At 46.8% G+C, this 18,834-nt stretch overlaps 1 long non-coding RNA gene across 3 annotated transcripts in view; it reads right to left on the bottom strand.

The window, feature by feature from the left end:
- Window positions 1–801: 801 nt before the first annotated feature.
- The window catches only part of LOC123479585 (uncharacterized), a 93,168-nt gene continuing 75,135 nt past the window's right edge, over window positions 802–18,834 (bottom strand). The window contains exons 4-6 of one of the 3 annotated variants that reach the window (XR_008426886.1): window positions 8,592–8,943; window positions 5,050–5,388; window positions 802–2,970 (exon numbers count right to left, since the gene is read on the bottom strand). This is a non-coding gene — a long non-coding RNA (uncharacterized lncRNA). Of the gene's footprint in view, window positions 5,389–8,591; window positions 8,944–10,962; window positions 11,146–18,834 lie in introns of those variants that run through there. The other 2 variants (XR_006655238.2, XR_006655239.2) reach the window with 2 other exon arrangements.

Here is an 18,834-nt window from a genome sequence, read left to right as displayed (position 1 = left end):
TAGATGATTGATAGATGATAGATAGATAGATAGATAGATAGATAGATAGATAGATAGATAGACAGGCAGACAGACAGACAGACAGATGACAGAGAGAGACAGAGAATTAAGGGCACCATGAGAACGTGGGGAAAGGAATGATTACTTCCATCTGGAAATTCAAGGAGAGCTTTACAGAAAATGCAGCCTTAGATGGACCTTGATAAATGGACAGGATTTTAACTGACTGGTAGTAATGATAGGAAAGCCTGCAAAAGTCGATTTGGGAATCTTTACGGAACGCATGCAGCACAGAGCTGGCACTGAGCGTCAGGGAAGCGTCGGGGCTTCCTTTGGCGTGCAATATTCTCTCGTTTACCACCTTTCTGATCCTCCTAAACTTCTTATCTCCTACATTTTAATACCACTTTAACTCCCTGTCTTTATTATCTAGGACTTCTCTCACCATGTGGAAAATTCGCTAAGAAGACCCTGGGGGAAGCCCAGTGCTCTCTCGAGTAGGCTGATAATGTCCAGATTGTTACTCTGTCCCGTGGGAGGGTTTTTCTTGACCTCAGATATAAGGGTTTTGTTTGAGAGACAAACCAGTAAAATTCCTATGCAAGAGGAACTCGCATTAATGAGAGAGAATCATCCATGAAACTGTAGCAAATATGTAATGATGCTTACATTATGCATTTAAATGTATACATTAAACCCCAATCCAGACGATTCAGGTCCCCAGGTCTTTTCCATTTGTTAGGACTCATAGCAAATTTTTTTAAATGCCAAAACAGTTTTTAAAGTTATGAAATGTATTTATTGAACAAGGTTACACTTTTAACACTCAAAAATACGATGTGATATAATTGTGCTCTTCAAAGGATAATTGCAGGACATATGTAATATACATTCGCACTATATTTCAGACACGCGTTTCAGTAATAAGACATAAGTTCAAAGATGAACCATTTCTGCCTCTTTGAGTCCTATCTGTGCATTTCTACATAATGTAAAAAACCCAACTTTGGAAGCTTTTGGGCTCCCTGGCTCCCAAGGACTCTCCAACTCTGATAGGCAAGACTTTCACAGGCCAAGAATGTAATAAGCAGACATATTATTCATTTATTTATATTGCAAGTTTGTTCAGATATCTAGTGAAACTTAATTGTCTCTATTTACAAAGAGAAAAATCAACAGCTGCTGGGGAGCTCTATGTAACCTGGGGAGTCTGGAGCTAACTAGCAGGCTTCCCCTTAAGGCATCCAGGTAGGAGGTGACCATCGCACTGCAGGATCCCCTAAAGTCCTCAACAGAGAAGTTACTTCTCTAGGACCATCCAACGTCTTCAGAGACCAACACTTCCATTTGCTTGCCTTGGTGTTAGATGCTTGGCTGCCAGGGGTCCTGGTGCAAGGGCAGAGAGTCACCTATTCTAAATACAGGCTTTCCATTAAATGCCGTGTTTTCAACACCAGCTCTTGTTGCTACTCCTTACACTCTTCTTTACTTCCTCGTCTTTGCCTTTGTGCTGAAAGACAGATGAGCGCCCTCCTCAGCTGAGGTGTTTGGACTAGTTTCCTCTCTCTTGTGCCTTCAGCCTGCCTTCCGCCTTCCAGAAATGTGTTCTATCACACCAGGAACACACATGCCCTCAGGGTCCCTGACTACAGCTTTCTCTTAATTCACGTCTTAGTTCAAATCTCCTCCTTTCAGGAAGGACGGCCTCCCTACCTAAAGCAGCTCTTCATCCCCGACCCTCTCTTCCTCATGGGCCTGCCTTCTAAGCTTCATACACCATTTGCCGCCCTCTGTAATTATTCTTCTCCTTTATTTGTTGTCTTTATCTCCTCACCAGAACTCAAGTTCCAGGACAGTTCACAGCCTGTCTGTCAAGTCCTGTGTTGTGTTGTCAGACTTTACACCACTGGCATTCAAAAGATATTAGTTAAATCAATAAAAGCGCTCATTTCTTCATTCAACAAATGTTCATTAAAAGTGTAGTAGGTGCCAGGAATTGTGCCTATAAAGGAGAAAATTTCACCCATTTATGAAAAATGTCTTCTTGCCTCTCTACCATTTCCTCTCCTCTCGCCACACTATCCCTCAGTCCTCGTAAACAGACGCACACAAGCTGGCTCTGTCTTTGTGCCTCATGGCCCAAAAGGAAAGAAACCCAAAGTTAGGGTGACCCCGTCCCCATGGCCAACTGCAATCGGAGCTGGCCCCGGCAGCTGGCCAGACAATGGATTCTGAATGTTTCCTGGGCTCAGCCTAGTAAATATTCAGCTGCAATAAAAGCCACGGTCCAGTGAGCAATTAGAGAGAGAGGCCCAGGTGTCCCTAGAGGAGCTGGTTCCTATTTACAAGAGCACACAAAGGCTGGCTGGGCCCCAGGCCTCCTCCTCGGCCTTGACTTTATCACGGCAAACAGGCCTGACCAAGAGCTTTCCTCCAGACACTTGCAGCTGGCTGGAAAGTGAGCATGATAGTAAACACATGTTGCTTTGCCTGGGACCTGACAAATCAGATTACCTGCCTCAGACACACACAGGGGCTTTGCGGGGTATGGGGGGGGGCAACCTGGAAACAGAGCCCTCTGACAGTACAGCTGGTGTGTTGGGGGTCTGAAGTGACTCAGAAAGCCTTGCAGTCCTGTGGAACGGAATATCTTGTATTTATTTTGTTGTCCCCTGTTCCAAAGGAGCTAACATCAGCCTTGTTCTTGTCATGGAGCCCAAACATTCTCATTCAAAGGCTGTATTTACAAACTAAGCGGGATTGCCATAAAACTGATGACCTTGCTGCTTCTGGAATCTCATAAAAAGTTTCCAAGCTGCTCCTCCCTAGAGTAAATAAGGGTGTTGCAGTTGCTAGTCCCCTGGCAGGCTTCCAGCTGGGGCTATTACATTCCTTCCTCCTCGGCTCTCCTCCGAACTCCAACATCAGGGTGCTGAACTCTGGAAGAGCTGCTTGCGTGGAGCATTCACACTGAGAGGTCGGGTAATCAGGAAAAAAGGGGGGAAAGAGAGAAAAGAAGAAACCTTGACTGAGATGTGCCAGGCTCTGTGTAAAGGGTTTGTCTTTAATTTTCTCATTCAAGCACGTGACTTATTCATAGACGGGCTAGCCCTCACTGGAAGCTTTAACTCACGAGCTGCATATTGAAAATATGCTCATTTTATTGAGGTCACATGGATACTGTTTATTAAAACCTATAGATTCCAATCGGCCTGTGCAGTGGAATGTCCAGGTGATATGGTTAAGGTCACTAAGGTCAATGACAGGAAATGGATGTGTATGGATGAAGCTTCTGGGAATCTTTAGTTTTACTGATAAAAAGAGTCATACTTAGTTGGCACCTTTTTCTCATTCCCATTTTTCCTTCTTTGAATGAAAGTGTGAGCCTAGACGATCAACATCAATCTTATGACCAGAAGGATGAAAGATGGTAAAGTGGGAAGAGTGGCAACATGGAGATGCTCCCTCAATGCCCATGTACCTGTGCTCAGGTGTCTCGGTACCATGGAAAAAATAGCCCCTTTTCTTGTGGTGGTGGACAGACTAGAAGGTGGGCCCCATAACCCCCAACTAGGGTGGGCACATCTTTGTGTGACCCACTCCCCTTGAATAGAGGTGGGACCTGCAACTTACTTCTAACCAATAGAATATGGTGAAGGCAATGGGATGTCACTCCCAAGATAACATTATGTTGTGTAGCGTTATCTTGTTAGCAGACTTGCTCTAGAGACTCTCCCTGCTGACTTAATAAAATAAGCAGCCAGATTGGAAAAGCCTGCATGACAAGGAACTACCAGTGGCTTCTAGAAACTGTGGGAAGTCTCTACAAACTGAGAGAATCTTCTAGAAATTGCAAGCAGCCTTTAGGAGATGAGATGGTCTCCAGTCAGCAAGAAGCCAGGGCCCTCATTTACAGCTGCAAGGAAATATATTCTGCCAACAACCTGAATGAACTTGGAAGTGAATTCTTTTCCAGCCAAGCATCCAGATGAGAATGCAGCCCAGGTTCATGGCAGCCATGTGAGATGCTGAGCAGAGGCCCCAATCAAACCATGCTCAGAATCTTGATCCACAGAAACTGTGACATAATAAATGCATGCCGTTTTAAGCCACTAAGTTTGTGGAAGTTTGTCATGTGGCAATGCATCACCAATACCCTCATTTTACACTATTCTGGTCAGCCTTCTGTTATGTGCGGCCAAACCACCGCATAGTTGGTGTGTACACAGATGCGCATCTAGGGAGACCCTCCACCCACCCAAAAGTGCTGAGGGGTGAAAGTTGACTTGCAGAGAAGGGAGAGAAGCAGGAGTTGTTGGCAAATGAAGAGAAAGCCAAGGTCTTAGATTCTTCTCCAAATAGAACTGAGTATTCTCATTCAAAAGGCTTTACAGTGCTGACCACTTCGCTGTTTGCCAAAATGGTATAGGTGACCAAAGACTAGAAAATAGAAAGTTTGTGAATTAACCCTTTGGGGTAAGTTTTTGAACTAAAAGTGGGACAGCAGACTATATATTTCTCTTTCTTGTTCTGTTGGACATAGTTTTCTACTCTGAAAATAAAAATACCAGCTGGCATCTCTTGAGTATTTACTGTGTACAAAGCCCTTCACCTGGATTCTCTCTTTAATGCTCACAGCTGGACTACAGGCTTGGAATAATGATTACTCCCACATGATATGTGATTCAAAGAGATTAAGAGCTGGGTCAATAGACAACAGGGTTCAGACCAAGGCAGACCAGCTTCATACCCAAGATGTTTGAACACTATACTATTCATCCCATTGTAAGAGATTGAAAATGGGGAAAAATAGTAAGAAGAGGAAGGGAACCCTTTTTCATACTCCAAACACCTGGGAACAAGTATGAAAATCTCTCTGATATAGAGGGTGGGGCAAAAGGATGTTTACAGTTGTGAGTACACAAAACACAGAGTTAATTCTTGTACTATTATTATTAATTATTGTATTATTTTCTATATGAACACCTGTAAACCTACTTTTGCCCCTCCTGGCATTTCCTAGCACCACAGAGGTCAGACTACACATACAAACACGTGTCCTGCATTTTTGTTTTCCCAGGGAACAGGCCGTAAGCAGTTTCTCAGGTTCTCCAAAGCTCCCCGCAAGCATTCTGTTCCGTGATCTGGATGCGCCATTATTTACTAAGGTGTCCTCCTAATACAGACGATTGGAGGTGATCTCCATTCAGGGCTATTATAAATAAAGCTGCAATGAACATCTTCATGCCCAAAGTTTTTTCCCGTGTTTTGAGTTTGGGTCGAAGCCTCCAAGTGGTAGGACTGACGGTAGGTAGGACATCAGAGGGGATGAATGCAATGCGCATGACTGCCAGCCCGTGCCCACTTGGCTCTGGCTCAAAGATGACACTGTAAGACAAGAGAAAGGAGATAAAAGGAAGTTTCATCGAAAGTGCCATGAGGGCCTATTTACCTTTAGAAGGCCCGACTTCTTATTGTCATCTGGAATACAGTGCTTCTTCCAGAAGCTATAAAATTCTAGCCCGATGTTTGGTAAACTTCTCTGGGGTTTGTGTTTTGTAAACTGTCCCAGGGCCATAGCCTCAGCCACTTTTATATGTTCCTAAATAAGTACCAGGGCCTCACATTGCTTTCTGGTGTGAGCCGACCCCAGCTACTTTCCGACTGGTACCCACCAGATTCACCGTTTTTTTTCCATATGCTCAAAGAACAAAATATCTCTAATCCAAGAGGCACAAAAATAAGCTTTGTTTTTGAGAGAAAGTAACTGAAACTTTTAAAAGTTTCAGTATGGTGGCTACATGACCCAGGAAGATCAGTTTCTTGTCCCATCTGCTGCAGATATGTTTCTAAGTGGGATGATGGAGCCAGGTATTGGCCTGGAAAGGAAACTGAGGCACCTAGGAATGAACACGGCCAACACTGGCTACACGTTGACTACGTGGCCGGCACGGGCTAAGCGCTTTGCCCGTGTTGTTTCCTGTCCCTCAGCCCAGGCCCATTGGGCAGATCGATTCATTGTTCACATTTTGCAGTGGGGAAAATGAGGGCCAGAGAGGTAGTAACTTTTCAAGGTCACAGATATTCAGCCCAGTTGTTAAGGTTAAAAGAGATCTTAGGGACCATGGAGGTCTTACAATGTGCTCTGGGGCTCCAGGGACCACTGGGGAGGCCAGTCATAGGCCAAGGCTCCTACGCATCCCACTTTCCTCCCGTGACCCTTGTGACAGGCAGAATAACGGCTGCCCAAGGATGTCAATGTCCTAACCTCCAGAACCTGTGAATATGTTGCCTTACATGGCAAAAGAGACTTTGCAGATGTGATGAAGTCAAAGGAGATGGGGAGATGACCAAGGTTTATCCAAGTGGACCCAATCTAACCACACGGGCCTTCCCAGTGAAGAAACTTCCCAGGCTGCAGAGCTGTGATTACTGAAGGATGGTCAGACAGATGCGGCCTTGCTAGCTTTGGAGATGAAGAGCCATGAGCCAAAAAATTGCCACCTCCTGAAGGTGGAAAAGGCAAGGAAGTGCTGTTTCCTGAGAGCCTCGAGGAAGGAATGCAGCCCTGCCAACATCTTGACTTTCACCCAGCAAGACCCCTCTGCCTTCCAGCCCCAGAGCCACAGCATAATAAATCCGTGTTGTTCTAAGCCCCTAACTGTGTGGTCATGTGTGGGGGCAGGAGGAGAAATGTAGAGCTCTGTCCCAGCTTCAGTCAGAGCCCTTCCCCTATTAACATGTTTGTGATCAGACTTCAGTGTGATTGTTTGTTTGGAAAATAGAACAAAGGGGGATTTTCCTACTTTAAAACACATCTAAAATAATTCTTCTTTCTCTCTTTTTGCTTCAGAAGAAAAATGTTGGTGTCCAGAGAGAGGAATGGCTTTGTCCACGGTCACACAGTGGCAGGGCAACTGGCCCAGTGCTCATTGCACTTCTGGCCCCAGCGAGTGCTCGAGATCTCCTCTGGACCAGAGCTCTGGACCAGAGCTATGGACCAGGGCTCTGCCACACGAGCCAGCCCTGCATATGTGAGCAATAACTCTCATCACTCCACCCTTCAACAAACACCCACCAGGATGGACTGGGCACTGCACCAGGCATTTGTCAGTAAAGGGATGAATGCAACCCAGTCCTACCTCCAGGAAAGCCCAGCAGGTACACCATAGCGTGACTAGAACTGTGTCACGTGGAGCACAAAACAATGCAGAGAAAGGCTACCTAGCCCAGTCCTGAGGGCCAGGAAAGGCTGTCCAGGGGAAATGGCCTCTAAGCTGAGGCCTGAAGGATGAGTGAAAGTTGGCCAGAAGGGAAAGAAGGATGTTCTGTGCAGGACAGCAGTGCAATGGTGTGGAGAGAAGAAATGGGCAGCTTCCACAGAGTTGAGAATGGATGAAATGTAGGACTTAAAGACAAGGGGATGAGACAGAAGAAGTAAGCCTGAGTCAGTACAAAGAGCCTGTGAGCTAAGTTAAAAATTCACCTGAGTTTACCTTCCATCAATGCCCATTACCTGATGACCGTGGGATGCCATGGAAGATCTCTCCAGAACTGACGCAGACAGAAAGAGAGCAAGCACAGGGCAAGGTCAGAGTAGGGACACAATACATTTCTGTTGACTGAATTCGGTGTGGTGACTTGTATAATTGAGGCGTGTGCAAAGTGCAGTGGGAGAGAGGAGGGACTGGCTATCTCTGCCTGGAGGGGGTGGGAGGGTTCAAAGAGCAAGTGGAGACCTGCTCTCAAATGATTAGTACAACAAAGGGCCTGTTAAGTAACTTATTTTTCTCTGAAATCTATTAGCATACAACAATAGTCTTTGGAACCCATCACTTTCCTATGAATATTTGTCTTGAAAATTTTGCAAATTCACATGTCTATCCCTCTTTTTTTTTATTTATTAATTATGTTATAACATTAATTAGTTTTCTTAAGGGTGTATGACAGACACCATTCCTCTGCCCCCAATAAACTTTTCCCTTGCCAACAGAACACCAGTTTTACTCAAGATGACAAGGTGCCCAGCCCTGCGGGGGTGGAACTGTGATTGGTCTAAGTCTCTCATGGCTCTTCCATGAACATTCACTGGATGATCACTTTCCCAGACTCTTTTGCAGCTAAGGACTGACATGTGACCCAGTTTTGATTAATACCGTTCTGGTCAATTAGATCTATGTAAGTCAGCTGGGAGGATTTCTGGGATATTTTTGTTCCCTCATTGATAAAATGGCATACTGATTCCAGGAAAAGGATTCTTTGCTATTCTACATCCTTATCCCTTTGCCACCTTTCTACCTATAAATACTGTTGTGACGTCCAGAGGTGTGGGGTCATCTTGCAGCCATGAAGCAAAGAGTAGAAAAATCAATGACCTACATACATATAGAGGGTGAAAACCTGGAAGAATGGAAAAGTATCTGGCCTCTTGATAACACCACTGAGCTTCTGTTCTCACTTCAGAGTGCTTATATCTAGACTCCTGTTAAGTGAGGTAATCGAACATCTGTATGGCTTAAGCTACTATCAGCCAGGTTACTTGCAGCCAAATATATCCTAAATTATATAGTTTTCTCCAGAAAGAGGCCTACCTTTCATCTTCCCAGAATTATGAAGCTCTAAAACTGTTAACAAAGTGGTAGTCTCCGTCCAACTGGCCACACGAAGATTCAAGATAATGTTTCCCCAATCCTGGAAGCAGAAAATTTTCTTTCTCCAATTCTCCCTTCCCAGTGATGACTCTTCCTTGGCTGAGAGGAGATGTTTGCTCTCCTGATTTCATGCCTCCAAATATCGCCCATTGCTTCATCGCCCTTTGCATTTGGCCAAATCTTTTGCTCATGTTGGTCTCTCTGGAGGGCCTGGCTAGTTGGGAAAGTGGAACTTGTCAAAAATCAGAGTCAGAGTCTCCTTGGCAATTGCAAAGGTAAGCTGTCACCAGCCCTGTCAACAGTCACAGCAGAAAGAGAGCTATTTATTCATGTAAGACCTTTATGAGTCACAGTCTAAACATTCTATGAACCCTTCTCTGGCAAGTCATACCCTGCCCCAGTCTCTGGAGAGAGTGCTTCCCACCCAGTGCCACTTCAACATAACAGTCTCTTGGCTTGTGGCTGTCTAATCTTTGGGCTGCACAAGTGGTCATATTATTAATGACTCTGAGTCATCGTGTAGGGCATTCCTTCTGGAGTGTGTGTGTGTGTGTGTGTGTGTGTGTGTGTGAATGTAAAGACTAGGAGTAGGATAGGGGTCTACTGTGTCCCAGACAATATATGAGACTTCCTGCGCTTATGCCTCTGCCTTACTGTATACCCTTCAAAATACAACCTATTCCTTTCATGACAAGGGTTCAAGTCTCTCTACCTCTTGGTGTCCAGCCTTTTTAGCACCCTCTTGTTTGTCAGTGTCAATTAGAACTCAGAGAATTTAACCATACCTAGGAAGGTCTGCCCCGCACTGAGAGTGAGGGGGATAGAACAGAGGAGCTCTGACCTTTTTTTTATTTTAGATAGGTCTTTAATTAGAATGTTTCATCTTTTTGTAATCTTCTGCTCAGTCTCAACTTATACAGTGAATATGACTATTCCCTTTGGAGTAAGAAAATGCTCAAGCCTTGATGACACAGTTTATGGAAAGTTTCACTCTTTTACCAATTCTTCACTGTGGATGGAGTTGAGTTGTCACTTCTTTCAGGAAGTCTTCCCTGATCTCATTAAATGGTGTTCCATTTATGAGTCTCTGGAACACCTGCAACTTCCTTGAGGAAACTGCTTATCATATTGGCAATTCCCTATTCTCAGGTCAGTCACCCCATGGGATGGCAAGGTCTACAAAAGCAGGCTTGATGTCATGTTGCCAGCATCCAGAACATCCTCTGACATACAGTGGGCACCACAAGTAACACGTATTGAGTGAATGAGGTATAGGGAAGGGACCGTCTTCCACAACTGGGCAGACACCAAAACTGGCCATAAGACCCCTAAACCTGGAAGAAAGAATGGGGGACAGGACTGACCAGAGGGATGTTTCTGATGTTCAATTCATCCGTGTCCATGAAAATATCAACCCCTTGAGGACATGGGCCACGGCTCACACTTTCTGTCCAAGAAAAGGGAGTCTAATCATCCCTCCCACCAAGGGGCCATCAGAGCATCGCCCAGGTGATTGCATAACAACCGCAAGACCTTGAGTAAAATGTTGCAAGGACACTGGGACCGACAGGCTTCCTCCAGAGCCCTGGGGTGAACACTGTAGAACACAGGTAAATAGGCATCAGTACGGAAGACTTCTCAATAGGCACAGACATTATTCAATGAAGGAGAAACCTCAAATTCTGTCCTGAAACACCATTACTTGTCAGTGGAAGGGCCAGGTTTGTGAGGAACCTGGTATTGTGCTGCTACTCTGGGTCTTCCAGCCTGACCTCAGAAATCTTGCCCCTACCTTGAATTCCTAACACCAGTAAGGGAATCCCACCTAGGCGCAGGGGGCCAGAGTCAGTGGAGGGAGAGAGGGTACCCCAAGTCTTTGTTAAGAAGCCCCAGGTGGGAGAAATGACAGCAGCCAAGAAAATTTTCTGGTTATCAGTTAGACCACACAAGCCTTTCAGAACCCTGCCAGGGGGAAAAAGAAATGTGGACAGAGAAAGTTCAGGAGCCCGGCGGTGGGCGGGGGGGGGAATACCGAGAGAAAACCAAGGAGTCAGAAATGACTTGTCCAGCCTCTGTTTTCTATTTGGCCAAGAGTCAGTCACACTATATTCCTGAACCCCAGCTTCTTCATCTATAAGAAGGAAAAAATAGGTCCTAATATTGCAGGCCTGCCATAGAGGTTAAAGAAGATTGCTTGTTCACAGTCCCTGATCCATAGTAAGTGTTCAACACATGCAAATATTATCACCACCTAAGTAGGGGCTGAGGACCAGAGTCAGTTTCCCTCCCTGTTACAATGTAATCTCCTCACCTGAATGTTTGTCCCCAGGCTGGTGTGTTCCGGGAATCCAGGCTTTACCTGGCTGTCTTCCAATGCTGAATATGCCACCTGAACAGCTGTCCCACCCCCTGCCTGTAGCTAACACCTGGTGCCGTCACATACCATGTATCCTCTTTGCCATAAATTTGGGTCATATATATCTACCTGAACTAATCTAGAACCACCTTCACCGGGATCTTGACCTTCTCCAGATCCAATGCAGCTTTTCAGTTTCTATATAATCTGCATCCCTCCTGACCTCACTGGGCTCGGATGAATGACTCCAAGCAGCTACCATGGACTTTGGTACAGGTTTATCTGTGACTCTCCTGGCTTTCTGCTTCCTTGATAGAAAGCCCTTTCCAGGTGCTCAATTCCCCCAGCCAAGGTCACAGCCAATCAGCCAGCTGGCTTCCTGGTTGAATGGCCAAAGGCCTGGGTTCAGACACTGGGCACAGAGGCAGTGCCCAGGAAAAGTGTATGGAATCCAGTGGTCTTGTGCTTCATGTCCATCTCCAACCCATCACTGGATGGTGCTAAGACCCTACCCCCAACAAAGCTAACGCACCATAGGAAGCTGCCATCTGCTTCAGACCCAAGGAGAAGGAAATTGCTCTTTGACAGACAGATGTGAGTGTGGGAGTGAATCAGAAAACGATTAGTTCCCCTGATCTGAAAAACCGTTTCAACATAAAATGCACGCTATCTGAAGAATATCCCAACCAAGTTTCAGAGTGCAGCTCACACTAAATAACTTCACTCCCTGGGACCGTGATACAAAGCAGAGGAGAGAAACTCGGCTGAGCACCCACTTTGTGCTGCCGCTTTCTCGTGTCATCCGTACAGCAGCTGGAAACCTTGACGGTGCCATTTCTCAGGTGAGCTGCGAAACTCAGATGGAACCAGTGACTTCCCCTAACAGTCACACATCAAATGGCCGGGCCTCGATTCAAGTCCAGGGTCTCAGCACTCTCCCCCAGTACTAGCCATTAAAATGCAAACCCCAGCTTCCGGAGGGGGAGATGTCACGGAGATATAATGCCTCTCCTTGGCAGCCACTCCACCCATCTCCTGGCCAGCCAGCGAGCGATGGGGCTTTATTCTTTTCAAAGCCCTTCCCAACCCATGTACTCCTACCTAGAAAAGACAGCTTAGTCTAGCACAGTCATTAAAGCTGATTCTAGAGCCAGGCAGCCTGGGTTCAAATCCTGGCTCTACCACTTGCCAGCTGTGTGACACTGAGCAAGGTGTTTAGCCTTCCTATACCTCAGTGACCTCATCTATAAAATGGGGCAATAATAATAATCTATCTCACAGGTTGTTGTAAAGCTCAATGGAGTCCATACACGCGCCGACACATAGTAAGGACTCAGGTTTTAGTAACTGTTATTACAAGTCAATTTTAGAACACCTTCGATGAGGTTTTGTTTTTTTTTCAATCATTGGTCAAATGAAGGAAGTGAGGCAGAGAACAGTTATTCTCACACCTGTGGGTCACACAGCTCATCAGAGACCAGACTAAACTGAGGAGAAAAGGTGCCTGGTTCCTCATCCAGGGCTTTCTCTCCTCCTGCTCACTGAACCCAGAGGCAGAAGCAGCAGTTAAGCTGTTGAAACAAAGCATAATCTCCTCGCCCCGGTCCCGCACCCTGCCCTGTCACATGAACCGCAGTGAAGTCACCACAAACATTCACTTATTTATAAACCTACACCATTACCCTCTTCACTTAAAAGCCTCTTGGAAACTTGCTGGTTAAAAGCATTTCAGAGTCTGTCAGGGAAACAAGCTCCCACTGACATCTTGTCTCCATATGTCTTTGAGAACTTGTTCAGACCCCCCTAATCCCTCACCCAGGGACCTTCCCTGCTCTCCATTCTTCTAAGGTTTCCACAGTTGGGCGTGGGTCCGCTCTGAAAGCTCTCCCTTTTGAAAAATTCCCTTGCTTTGAGTCATGGCAAAATCGGAGGAAACGAAGGCTGCCAAAGGTTTGAACATTTACATAAGCTCTTAATCAGCCCTCCGGTTCCTTACAGCAGGAGGTAGCGATTGCACTGCCGTCCAGGCAACGGAGTGGGGTCTTGGGGTCTGCTGTGTTGACTGAGAGGACACGGAGGGACCATGGAAAACTGCTCTGTGGATGAGGCTTGAGCCTTGGGAACAGGTGCCAGCTTCTCCATTTCTAAGAGTCTACTCTTGATGTCGAACACAGGTTTAGCTGCCTGCCAATCAAAAGCCAATAATCAAGAGACAGGGGCTGGTAGGAGGAAAGTAGGTTTATTCAAGAGATAGCAGCTTGAGAAGAGGGCAGACTCTCTTGTAGCAAAGATCATCTTAACAATTGGGCACAGACAGGAGTTTCGGAAGGAGGAAGAAAACAAACAACAGAGAAATCAAAAGGAGGGGGTTGAGAGTTCTTCCTTGAGGGGATTCCATGTAAGCCAAGACAGTCCATTCCGCTAAGTGGCTGAAGGTCAGCAAATCTGGGGGTAGAACATTTGAAGGTTGGAGTTTGCTTCTTCTGGAGGTAGTTCCTAACTCTTAAGCAAACAGGCTGTGTATCTGCAGTCCCATATTCGTTAACGGGTCTTTATTTACAGAAATAATGTAACAGGAACGGTGGAGTGGGTTATACTCTTACAGTGCGTTCTTGTTTATTCATTCCTTTAGTAAATATTTATTGGTTTGCTTTTTATGGGGACCATACTAAGTGCTGGAGGTATATGTAGAGCAGATAGGACCTCTGGCTGCATGAATCTGGGTGGGATAGCAGATGCTAATCAAAACAAATGACACTATGAGCAGGTGTGGCAGGGTGACAGAAACTTGACCATGTCTGAAGTCAGGGAAGGTTTCCTCTGGTAAATGACACTTCACCTGTGATCTGAAAGTTTTGGAGTGGAACTTTCTAGGCAGTGTATGTACAAACAGGATAGATGAAGTAAAGAAAGAGCCAGAATGACAAAGACAGGGGATGAAGGCAGTGAATCAGGAACATCTTTATTCTAGAACAATGGGAAGCCTCTGACGGAGTGTAACCGGTGTCCAAGGGCCTCATCCTCCTGGTCATTGTAAGATCGTCTCCCTTATGTTAAGGTTATTTCTCTTTAACCTTATACCAACTGCCATAATAGCTACCATTGTTAAGTGCCATGTGTTTTCAACTATTTACTTCACATGAATTATCTCATTGAGTCCTACTCAAACCCTGTAACGAATGCACTATCATTATACCCGTTTTACAGAACAGAAGAGTGAGGCCCAAAGAGGGCAATTAATCCCAAACTGACACAGATGAGATTAGAATCCAGGTTTCTCTGATTGCAGGTCCAAGCTTTTAACCACTGAATACTGCAAGTTCCCTGGGGGAAGCTGCTGGGTCTTTCTCATTCTGCCTGGTTTGCCAGCCGTGCCTGGCCAGCACTGGAGTTCATTCACGTGAGTGGAACTGCTTGCTTCTCCAAGCCTTCTGTCCATCATTCCCTACCCGGCTGACGCTTCTATGCCGCTTAGTGCACACAGGGTACAGTGGAAGCATGTTACACGTATTACCTCAATTTAATCTTTATCACAACCTGATATTTCTTCCTCTCCATTTTACAGATAAGCAATGTGAGTTACAGGAAGTCTGATAGCTTGGCAGAAGCCACACAGTAATAAGTGGCCCAGCGAGGATTCTAACCCAGGCAGGCTGGGGCCCCACCCCTACAGATGAGTATTCCTCTCGCTATCCGGCCACATGGACCTCCGCTGCATTCTTGGGAAACAAGCATTCCAGCTTTCGCAAAAGCCAACTTCTCTTCCTGTGCATTCCTTCACCCCACAGCCTAACTTCATCTTCCCTTGGGCTCCCTCCTGTCCGTCCTCCAGGACTGAGTCGGAGTCCACTACCAAAACCGGGTATTTCAACTGCTGGTTCACTCGTCTACCTCCCACGTGGGGCAGGGCCCCAGCTGCCCAGGCATTAGCATGCCCACTGTGCCTGAGACCTGGCAGGGGCTCTGTCATTACAAAATGAGTCAATAAATACATAAGTGAGTGAATACTGAATAATTTTCTTTTGTACCTCATTGTGCTTGGCACCTAGCAGGCCTCATTTACTATTACTGGATGAATAACTGAATATATAGTCTGATTCCAGAATTTATTTTCTCCTTCTGTTTTTTTTATTTTTATTTTGTTTTTCTCCCTCTTTGTTTATAAAACCTGAAGAAAGATGACGGAAGTATAAAGATCAAGAATGAGGCAGCTGGTTTACAGGAAGAGTAAAGGAAAGTGAGAATTCAGCAATTTTCATCCAGGTCCAACGTGAAAAATAATCTATATCCTGAAGTCCCAGACCCTTTAGGCATTTGAGCTGCCTAAGCCTTGGCCTCCCACACTTATCCCGGCTTGTCCCTCCTGGAGCTTAGATCCCGCAGCAGCTGGCCCAGGGCTCTGGCCCAGAATGCCCAAGGCCCCAAAAGGAGCGCGGAAGCTGGCGTGAGCTGTGATTGTTCCTGAGCTGCGGGGACAGTGGCTGTTCTGGGCACTTCAGGAAGTACTTGTTCCAAGAGGCCCTTCCAGCTATTGTTGTTCGGGCCAAGCCTGCTGGGCTGGCACCAGGACAGGCTGCTCCCTCAGAGCCAAGGGTGTGTCCAGGGAACTGGAGGCAGGAAGGTGAAAGGCTGGGGTCAACAAGAGGGACTCAAACCAGGAACAGGTCTTGGGCTTAAGCTTCTTCTTTTTTCAGGCCCTTAGTGCCAGGAGCTGCCTGCTTCTAGGTTTAGTTCCGTCTCCTCCAGCTATGCACAGCACTGATGAGGGATAAGGCAGATGCTAGCAGCGATGCCTGGCTGGGCCAGCAAGAACTACCTGATGCCATAGAAGAAGCACAGGTGCAGGCTTGGATGCCGGCTCTGCCCATTCCTGTGCCCTTGGACACTTCTGAACCTCCTCTTCATCTTCCTCTTCCATAAAGGGGAATCTGAACCAGCTTGAGGGGCTATGAGCTGAGCTAAGATTAACGACCTGTCAGGAACACAATGGCACTGGGAAAATGCTCGTTTCCTCCTTGTCCTGAGCAGCTGGACAGGAGCAGGCAGTATGGGGACGCGGTTGGGCAGCAGATGTCACGTTTCACTGCATTCCTCCCTATCACATGCTGCTGGCCTGGGCGCTATGCCCACTGCAGCCAGAATTCTCCTGACAGCTGCCCGACTTCCCTGCTTGGCCTTGCCCATGACTCCTGTTTGAACCAAGAAAAGCCTCTGCTCTGCTCCAGTCACAAAAAATAACAAGAATGATGCAAGAGGCATCGCTCACAGCCACCAGCCCCAGAGAAAGTCTGGCTTCCAGATCTCTACCCCAAATCCATGCCAAGATAACAAATTAATGTCCTCCTGTTCCCATAAATCCTGGGTAACTCCCATGCCACTGCTCCACCTGGCAACAGCTCTGCCACCTCCTAATCTTGTGACCAAGGCCACCAATCCAGCCTCTGAGGCACAAAATTGGCTGGAGGCAGGGAAACAGTTTCCAAGCACCTAGACCCTGCAACCTGACCTTTCATAAAACTAATAACAGTGATGCTTAGTGAATACAATGTGCCTGCACTGTTCTAAACCCATTTAATTTTCACCAACATTTTTTGAGGTACTAACTGTTTATATCCCCGTTTTACAAAAGAAGAAACTGAGTCTCAGGCAGTGAGGTCTGCATTGTGGCAGTGTGAGACATTCCTACTTTCTCGCCCCCCTTTCTAATAACAAGTCCAGCCTCAAATAAAAGTGCCTCAGCGGGAGCTGTGAGACCCAGCACCATAAGCTAAGGGACCCGGGAGGACTCTCATTCACCTGTGCACCCAAAAATAGGCAGAGACAAAAAATAGGCAGAGATACCTGAATCTCTGGCAGTTTAGTCGATGGCCCAAGGCCACAGAATGGATGAGTTGCAGGTAAAACTTAAACCCACTCCTGCAGCTGCCAAGTCGTATATTTTTTGTGTCCTCACCATGCCACTGACTCCCAAACCAAATGAAACTGAAAGCCTGGACCCTGCCAGAGTGACACCATAAAACAGAATTGTCCCCAGAAAACTTAACTCCTACCACCCCAAACTAAGTTCGATGAGCAAAGCCGTGGCCTGGGTGCTCCTCAAAGGGAGAAAAGCAGAAAGCGTGATCAGTCCTCTCTGCCACCTGCTAGGAGCGTGACCCTGGACCTGTCGCTGTGGCTTCGGGCAGACCCCTCCCAGGAAACAGCCGTCATCTGTGGAGCATGTCCTCAGTGCCAGGCGCGGGTCTGAGCATTTTGTATAGTCACAAAATAATCGCAGCTCTTTGCCAGGCTCTGCGATGAGAACTTTGCCCTGTATAATCTCATTTTATCCACAGAACAGCCCTATGAGACAGATAAAACTATCCTCTCCCCCTTCTAGGACTCAGATCAGTGATGCAAATTTAACCCCAAGTCACGCAGCTAATAGGTGGGATTCAAATTCAACTTGTCTGACACCAAAAGCCATACTTTTCTATGACTGGATGACTTATAACGCCTCCTCCACCACAAGCAGGGACAGAGGCCAGGAACAGGCAATGCTGTTTTTCGCTCATCCCACTGCCTGTCCATCTATAATTGCTTTTTTTACCCTTCCAATCATCAATCACAGTGTGACTTAAACAGGTCAGGGAGAGGGGTCCCCAGGTGCCCATGCGTGGCCACAGCAGCCCACTGCCCACAGAGTCCTTCCTGTGGGCTTTATGTCGACATCTGGCAAAACCTTATCTTTGAAAACAGACTGACCCACTTGGGGGAGGGGGCCCCCATGATTCATTTCGTCACAGCCCCAAGGCTAAACTGGTGGCCTGGCAGCTCCAATATCTTCTCTGAGCTGAAAAGCCAACTCCAAGAGCTCAGTTGGACAGGTTGGGAAACCTGAGAACCACACAAACATCAGGGAAAATTCTGCCAGCGGTTGCCTGTGTTGAAAGAGCTATATGGCCCAGAGTTCCTTCTCCCTTGGATAACTTACAAGCTGCCCCCTTTCCTGTCCCCTCTTCGTCCACAGCCAAGTAAACCAAGAAACTGTAAGAAGCTGGCCTAAGGAAGCTGGCTTTTCCAGGAAGGGGGAGGGGAGGTCCAAGTCCAGGAGTCATTTGTCTCAGGGCGGAAGGTCATTCAGAAGTCACTGACCCGCACGCCAGGGCAGGTCTCACTGGCCCGGGCACAAATCCTCCTAATCCTCTGCGCTGTACTGCCGGCCCCAGCTGACTGCAGACAGAACAGGGGTGGAATTCCTCCCAGTCAGAGGAAAGGTATCCAGCATGACTCAGTCTGGGAGAGCAGTTCTCAGAGGAACCATTCAGAAGCCGCCAGAATTTGAACTGAAGACACTTCCAGTAAGAATACCTTTCTGTGAGGTTGCTCTCAGCCACCAAGTTCAGCCACTAAGTTCAGCCCATTATGCTCTTGTGCTTCACTCCCCGAAAACAGCCTCTAACGTTCATTTAGAGGTTACCAGCTGAATTTCAAAGAAGCAGTCATTTCTGGGACAAAACCATTTTCACAAACATGGCAGACAGAGCAAGGATTCCATTCCTTGCCCACAGGAGGACGCCCCTTGACCCCATACTGTGTGCTTTGGGCTGGACTGGTCACCAAGGGTATGGTCAACTATACTTCGACATGTCTAGATATCGCCGGGTACATGTCCACTGCCCTGTAGTCACACTTATGTAGCTTTATTCCTAGGCCCTGGAGGGACAGCTGGCTTTGGCGCCACAAGGGTTTGATTTCAAATCCCAGCTCAGCCACTTTATTTCTTCACAATCCAAAACAAGCCCCCTACACTTCCTGGGTCTTGGTTTTCCCATCTGCAAAACGGGG

Source organism: Desmodus rotundus, chromosome 5 (genome assembly GCF_022682495.2).
Source record: "Desmodus rotundus isolate HL8 chromosome 5, HLdesRot8A.1, whole genome shotgun sequence".
Taxonomy (NCBI): Eukaryota; Metazoa; Chordata; class Mammalia; order Chiroptera; family Phyllostomidae; genus Desmodus; species Desmodus rotundus.
Note: the sequence above shows the minus strand (reverse complement) of the source record. Positions and strands in the feature narration are given on the sequence as shown.